The 7,944-nt window shown below is 39.8% G+C and overlaps 1 protein-coding gene across 2 annotated transcripts in view; it reads right to left on the bottom strand.

The window, feature by feature from the left end:
• Positions 1-7,944, bottom strand: part of LOC106526858 (alpha-1,3-mannosyl-glycoprotein 4-beta-N-acetylglucosaminyltransferase C) — a 196,234-nt gene that overhangs the window by 168,949 nt on the left and 19,341 nt on the right. The gene's annotated exons all lie outside the window — the stretch shown is intronic.

The raw sequence follows: 7,944 nt of genomic DNA, 5'->3' as shown, positions 1-7,944 counted from the left end.
ATATCCATGTTTCTCATAGTCTTTTCAGCCCCGCTGTCTAGGGTTACTGGAGTAGTAGCATCCCAACCTTATTCTCTTCTTGTGTCTATTGTCTTCATGTTCCAGTAGACTGTTTTATTCGCTCTCATCTAACTGGACATTGTGATTGTTGATAAGCAGCAGAGAACAGCTGTTGTGATTGATGTGGCCATCCCAAATGATAGAAACTTCAGGAAAAAGGAACACGAGAAACTGGAGAAGGGTTCAGAGAAGAGCTAGAAAGAGCCTGGCAGGTGAAGGCAACTGTAGTGCCCGTGGTCATTGGCGCACTTGGGGCAGAGACCCCCCACACTGGAGAAGTGGCTCCAACAGATACCTTTAGAAACATCCGACATCTCAGTCCAGAAGAGCACAGTCCTAGGAACAGCTAAGGCCTGCGTCACACTACAAGATAATCTTGCAGATTTTTGCCCTTCCGACAATCTTAAGGAAGTCCAGATTATTGTGATGGCTCTATAGATAATTACAGCAGATAATCTCACCATGGGTTGTGAGTTAAGAATGATCTAGTCGGCTCAGAAGGACGTTGGGAACGCTTCGACCTCAAATCGGGGATATTCAACATGTTTGATTTTTTAGCCCGATATCACAGCGTGTGGTGTTCACTCGAGAACAAACAAGCTTGCAACCTGCTGAATGAGTTGTGCAGCCAATCAGAAAGTGAGGTGATGTAAACATGAAGGGGATTCCAAAATACGGAATACAAAAAACCGTCATGACTCACCAGAAAGTCCGCTGGATGTTAAAAGTCCTATGGGATTGGTTTTCCTCTGGTAAAAATAGTCCACAAACGATCAACATGGCTTCTTCTTTTTTGCAAATGTTTATTTACTCTGAACTCACGTCTCTCTCGAGGTCACCTGAGATTTTTCCTCGGACATCTGAATTCTCACGAGATTTCAAGAAGTCTCGCGTGATTTAAAATCTGACATCTGAATCATGAATGAAATCTCTTTTCGTGTGAGGTGTGTTATCTCTTGCCGTGTGGCTGTACACCACACACTGTAGCACCAAACCTGGTAGATCCATGATTTTTTTTATCCTCACGTGTGGAGTCTCTCAGTCTTTGAAAATCAGCCGCCTGCTTTAAAGTCTTGTAGCATGACTCAGCCTTTAGATACTGCGAAGAACCCTTAACTCCCAGAAGAACCACCCACCCCAGCAAGAGGGGGTTGGTGAGAAAGTAGGTTTTTTTTTTCATATATATATATTATTTTAACAAAAATTCCTTCTTCGTAAAACACTTATGTGAAATGGTTGAACAGACCAGTTTGTCTTTAAGCTCCCTCTGGCTGTTCATAGATGGAGCTGGTCACATCCCGCACAGACGTGGGGTTAAAAGAGGCGTGGAGCAGAACTGAGATGGGCCTCTTATTAAATGTGTGACAGATGTATGTCTCATGTCATCCACAAAACAAAATAAATTTTGAAAATTGTACTTCAGCAATTCTCTTCGTGGTTAATTCATTTATAACTTATCAATTTAACTATTACATTGCTGTGTGACATCATAGTCCCATGTTTAAAAAATATATTTGTCGTCACTTCGTCATATTACTGGGCTGCGGCACAGCAAATTGATTTGTCACATGCCGGCAGTTCCACCTATGATACTACCTTGCTCGAAGGAACTGTGGTGCATCACGGGTGGGGGGCTTTAGCTCTCCTTGCCGCCTCAGTGTATTTAGAAGTCACACAGAGGCAGCCAGAAAGTGCCTCACTCCTGGACTGAGGTGTCTTGTGAATTCCCTTCACCGCCATTATCATTAATGAATAAATCATTAGTTCTTAGTAGGTAACAAAGTGAATTAACAATGAAGTAAATCTGGTTTTAAAAATAAAAGTAGACCTCCACATTATTTTCTGACCCATTTTGAGCACAGAAATTGTGTGAGATGAATAACATGTTTTTGTTGCTCGTTTGAGAGTGACACAAGATAGGCGGAACTTAAAAAGAGGCTGGAAGTGCTAATGAGCCTTATTTTAACAACACAACGCTGCATGAATATTTAACAGCTAACAGTAAGGAGTGTGATGAATTTGCCCCACTGAGGGGAAAATGCTCTCTGAAAAGCTGCAGCAATCATTGTTCAGTGTCACTCTGTACGGTTATATGGGCCATACTGTCACGCACAAAATGTGTTTATTGCACAGAAAAAGACACGATGCATATCTGCCACTTATATAAAAATGACTGAAACAGTTCCACACAAGGTCTTACGTCTTTAGTTTATCCTGTAGTTAAATAACATAATTGGCTCAAACTTTCCCTCCGCTTCTGAGTTGGACAGTTTCAAGGTAGGTGGTGAGAATCTCCAATGTGTTAAGTCCAGTTGACTCACTTTGTTGCTATGCAACCACATGGCCACTGGTCCCTTTATAGGGAAAAAAAAACTTGACTGACCAAAGTAGATAAAGATAGAGGGGAAGAACCATGAACTTTCTGAGCGGGGTTAAGTCGATAGGAATGACACTAAGTCAACATCAAGTCTTGTGGCTGCCAAAGGCAAGTTTGATAAATGGATTCTTTTCTCTCCAAACTGAAAGAAGTCAAAAGAAGGCATAAATATGACTTTATGGCAGTAATAGTACATATTAAGAGCAGGGCTCTCAAGTCTCACCCACTGACCATGAGACACAGGCATTTCAGGATGTGCACATGCATGTGGCGTGCCACACGTTTTTTTACAGAATGTTTTCTGATGGTCTTCTGCTGTATAGTGTCCTTGGCTGTCCTATTATTATCAATATTATTATTATTATTATTATTTTTTTTTTTATTATTATTATTATTAGCATTTCTCATGCTAAAACACACACACGCACAAATGTGCGCGCACGCACAGTTTTTGAAAATGAACAAATGAGCAGCTCAATGTTTATCTCTCCGGCTGGACAGACTGCTCTCTTTGTCTGAAAAGGTCCATCTCCGCCTGTTTTTGTGTTTTTATTCCTGCATTGGGAGTCCTGCACGCTGCGTTCAGAGGGTAGTCCACACCACTGTGCACTTGTTTTTTCTTCTGCATGCAGTATTAGTAAATCAGAAACTAATTTTTAACTTGTACAGGCATTTAGTAATGGTAATCTGCGGTATTGATAAATCGAGCCGTAAGTCTCTGTACAAAGCTAAACTAGATATATCATTCTATGGAGATAATCAATGCTTAAATGACACTCCTGATTGGACACACAGCAGAGGCAGTGGGGGTTCAGTGTCTTGCTCTGGGACACTTCCACATGTGACTGAATAGAGGAATCAATCCCCTATCTCTTAGACAAGTGGATTTCAAAGTGGGGGCCGTTAGGGAAGCCTCAGAAAGGTGGAGGGAATATAAGAAGAGGAAAAACATGTATTCAAATAAATGTTTTGAATTGTCATGAAATGAAGTCTACTTTCAATTATTTGTAAGTATAATTTATGTTAATAATAATAATAATAATAATAATACATTTTATTTGAAGGCGCCTTTCATGGCACTCAAGGACACCGTACAATGTAAATACAATGGAATAAAACAAAAGAATAAAGCAGAGAACAAAATAACAATAAAAAATCATGGCTTCCATAACAATTAACAAATAAAAACATTGTATGAAACAAAACATCCTACAAAATTAGGGTTAATGGGAGACGGTGATTAAACTGAATAAGCCTGTTTAAAGAGAAGAGTTTTACTCTGTGATTTAAAAATGAAGACGGTAGGAGAGTTTTTGATGTCCGGTGGGAGAGAGTTCCAGAGGAGGGGTGCTGAGTAACTAAAARCTCTTGAACCCATAGTGGTCAGATGAGCTGGTCGTTGAGTGAGTTGGATGGAGGAGGAGGACCTGAGAGTGTAGGAAGATGTGTTAATGTGGAGAAGTTCAGTGAGTTCAGTGAGGTACTGAGAGGCAAGATTATTGAGGGCTTTGAAGGTGAGGAGCAAGATTTTTATAGGAAATACAAAATATGGCTGGTGGAAGGGGTTCTGGAGATGATACGAACAGCTGAGTTTTGGACCAGTTGTAGTTTATGGATGGATTTTGCTGATAAACTGAAAAGTGGGGAGTTGCAATAATCTAGCCGTGATGCGACCGGGTGAACTAGAATAGCAGTACCGTTCAGTGAGAGGGATGGATGGAGACGAGCAATGTTACAGAGGTGAAAGTAGGCTGAACGAGTAATGTTACTGATGTGAGGTTTAAATGATAATGTGTTGTCTAGGATGACACCCAGACTCCTAACCTGAGAGACGGGGTATGTTGAGGTGCTGTCAATGAGAATAGAAAAGTTGTTGGTTTTTGCAAGGGTGGATTTAGTTCCAATAAGAAGAAATTCAGTTTTGTCACTGTTTAGTTTAAGAAAGTTGCTTGTGAACCAGGACCTGATATCAAATAGGCAGTCAAACAGTGAGGTGGGTGGGAGGGTGGCATTGGGTTTGGTAGACAGATAGAGCTGGGTGTCATCTGCATAACAGTGGAATTGGATATTATGCTTACGGAAAGTATTTCCAAGTGGAAGGAGGTAAATGATAAAAAGAAGAGGGCCGAGGACAGAACCTTGAGGAACACCAGAACAAAGAGGGGTTGAATAGGAGGGAAAATATTTTAGTTGAACAAACTGTGTATGGCCAGAAAGGTATGAAATAAACCAGTTAAGGGGTGTGTCTGAAATACCAATACGTGACAGACTGTCAATGAGGATGGTATGTGAAATGGTGTCAAAGGTTGTGCTTCAATCAAGGAGGGTGAGAATGAGAGGAGTCCAGTGTCTGCAGCTGTGAGGAGGTCATTAGTGATTTTTGTAAGAGCTGTTTCTGTACTGTGCATTGGGCAGAAACCAGATTATTATATATTTAAATATTATTTAGGAGAGCTTAAGTGATGTTTGATTTCGTTTGTTCTGTTTTTTATCGTCAACAGTTTGTTGAAAGGTTGTTTCCTCAGTAGAGCTTTAGTTAATGAAATTCCTATGCTAAGTACATGTAATAATTATTGAATTGTGAATAAAAGTCAGGAAAAAAACACATTCTAAAAGTTGATTTTCTTTTTACATATTTTGAAGCACTGTTTGTGGGTTTGTAAAGGGGGAGGTCCACAGACAGAAGCTAATGCTGTTTGGGGGGCCTTGGCTTGGAAAATTTGGGAACCCTTGCCTTAGACTATCCATTAAAAAACTGAGAAGACATTTTAAATGGAATCTGAAAAAAAACCTATTTACTTATTTAGGAGAGGATCTTTAACCAAACTAAGAATGTTCTTTTATCTTTATTTTGAAATGTGGTTAATGTGGATTTTACTAGCACTTAGCACTGTGACATGTGTTTTAGAGTTTATGGCCAATTTAAAAAAATAAATGTAAAAGAAAGTGTGGACAGGGTCTAAAATATGCTTTTATTTTTTTTTACATGAATAAAATTTGGGGTTACTTCAAACCAATACATAAATGCTATTTTTTTAATCTTTGTTTTATGGTGAAATATAATCAAACACACTCAGAATAGATCAAAAGGCTACTAACAACAGTATCTAGGTCTCCTTTTCAAAGGAGTTTGGTTTTATCTCATTAAAGCAGGCAAGAGAGGAGAAAAAAGCTTTGGGTCCGAAGGGAAATGAAACATTTTGCCTGTATTTGCTTTGTTATTTAGCTGGTAAAGCTCAAATTAATTACTCTCATCTTCTTCACATCATTCATTATTCTGGCTGTAAACACATTATTCAAATTAAACGTCTCCAAGCACACCTGGCTTTCTTATCATTCGAGCTTTTCCAGCTTGCTACTAGCAGACTATTAAAAAAAAAAAGCCCAGAGCCTTTTATAGGATATGCTACCTGCTGCCTGTTCTGCCGATAGCTGCCTCCCAGGAAGCCTTAATGTATGAGATTTGTCAGTGTCAATTTCCCAGTTAATCTCTCTGGTCCACCTCGCTGCTGCTGCCTCCGCCGCCCATTCTTTCTGTGGCTGATCTACCTGCTCACGTTGTACTGAGTAGGATACAAAGGCAACGGGCGGCCCCAGGAGTTGGAAATACATCTGCAGCAGCCGATGGTGCGATGTGTCCCTGCATGTGGAACCAGCAGTGTTGAAACATGTCCAAGGAAAACTGCTGGTTGCCCTGAATTTTTAGGCACAGTTTGAGCTATCCTTCAATAAAAATTCTGAAAATAAAAACTGGCTAAGAAAAGTCGAAGCACCTCTATGGAATATGTAATGAATATGACTCCTACTGATACACTATGTGGTATTCCCACACATGATAACTTAGCCCTCTGAAAATAAAATAAAAAAAGGATAAATATACACGATAATTTAACCATGTTCAAAGCTCAGTCATTCATGCTTGCGTGTCTTTTCTGCAAATGTCTCTAAGAAAAACTTGTAACGTCTGTGCATTTAATTTTATTAGAGGCATGATTAGGCCTGTCATGATAGTCAATAAATCAATTAATCGCAAATCGCATGAAAAATTATTTTGAGGTCGATAAAAAAATGAGGACGATAATTTGCATTTTGCCTGCTTGTTTGTTTACTTCGTCTCTCTCCCTCTCTGTGCTCCGCTGCACAGGGGGCTCAACTGATCCCTCCCCTCCTGTTTTCTTAGTGTCGGGAGGAGTTATGGGATAAGATAACTGTCAGAATCATTGTATGTGTAAGAGTCTAAATTTGTACATGTGAGTCTATAAATGTACATAAATTTGTTACAACTTTGCCACATTACAAATACGAATCAAATTTTCAAGTACAATTCTTATGTGAGAATACAAGTTTTTAAGTTACAAATACAAGTTAAAAAGTTACAACTTTGCCACATTACAATTACGAATCAAATTTACAAGTACAATTCTTTAACCTGTCAAAATAACAGACATTATGCATGGAACACCAAAAAGATCGACTGCAAACAGTAACTAAGTCAGACCACTAGGGGGGACATGACCACTGCCTCATCTGGGACCGGATGAACTCTTTATAAACACAACAGTTTGCTGAAGGGAAAAGCATTTGGAGGCTTTTCAGTTTGTCATTCATGTCATGTAGTACAACAATAAAGTAGATAGTGGATTTATCATGAACAACCAAAAAAGAAAACTGATGCATTCAAAAAACCGACTGCATAATGGAAAAAATAATGCAAGTTCAAAAACACATAATGGCAGTGCCCTGATTTATGTACGTTTATAGACTTAGATGTACAAATTTAGACTCTTACACATACAATAATTCTGACAGTTATCTTATCCCATACGGAGTGAACTCTCGCGTGGTCTCGTACTCCTTTAGCATGAGAGTTCGTAGTAATAACAAAGTAAAGAAACGTTGATGGGATTCTGAAAAATGGAGATGGAATTGGTTTCAAAGCAGAACGCGACAGCTGCAGTGTGGGAACACTTGCAGGGCCTGAAATTCACTGCGGGGATAGCGCATATTAGCCTATGATCGATTCCCGCAAATATAATTTTTATAATAATGCGGGAAGTTCCCTCATAGAATAAATTCCAGCGTTGTGTAATTATGTGGGAATTTGCATCAGACTATTTTTAGATGACCACCTGGTCTGTTCAGAAGACACGGGGAGAGAGAGGGGGAGAGAGAGAGAGAGAGAGAGAGAGAGAGAGAGAGAGAGAGAGAGAGAAAAGGAGAAGGGGTGGGGGCTGGAACTCCCCCCGCCTTTGTACCTCCAAGCAAAGCAGCGACAGACCCACGACAAACTCGTCAAGATCTTTGAGAATTTACCTGTAGCTCCCAAAAATAGCAGGAAACTTAACGTACCATCTGTGTTTTAACTAGACACCCAAAAACCTGTAGCTGTCCCAACAACTCATGAGGAAAACTCTGATTGTCTCTCCCGTAGTGCTCTGCTTGTCTCCTCACTGTCCCACACACACACACACACACACACACACACACACACACACACACACACACAC

Source organism: Austrofundulus limnaeus, unplaced genomic scaffold (genome assembly GCF_001266775.1).
Source record: "Austrofundulus limnaeus strain Quisiro unplaced genomic scaffold, Austrofundulus_limnaeus-1.0 Scaffold297, whole genome shotgun sequence".
NCBI classification, from domain to species: Eukaryota; Metazoa; Chordata; class Actinopteri; order Cyprinodontiformes; family Rivulidae; genus Austrofundulus; species Austrofundulus limnaeus.
This window is presented reverse-complemented; position numbering and strand designations above follow the sequence as displayed.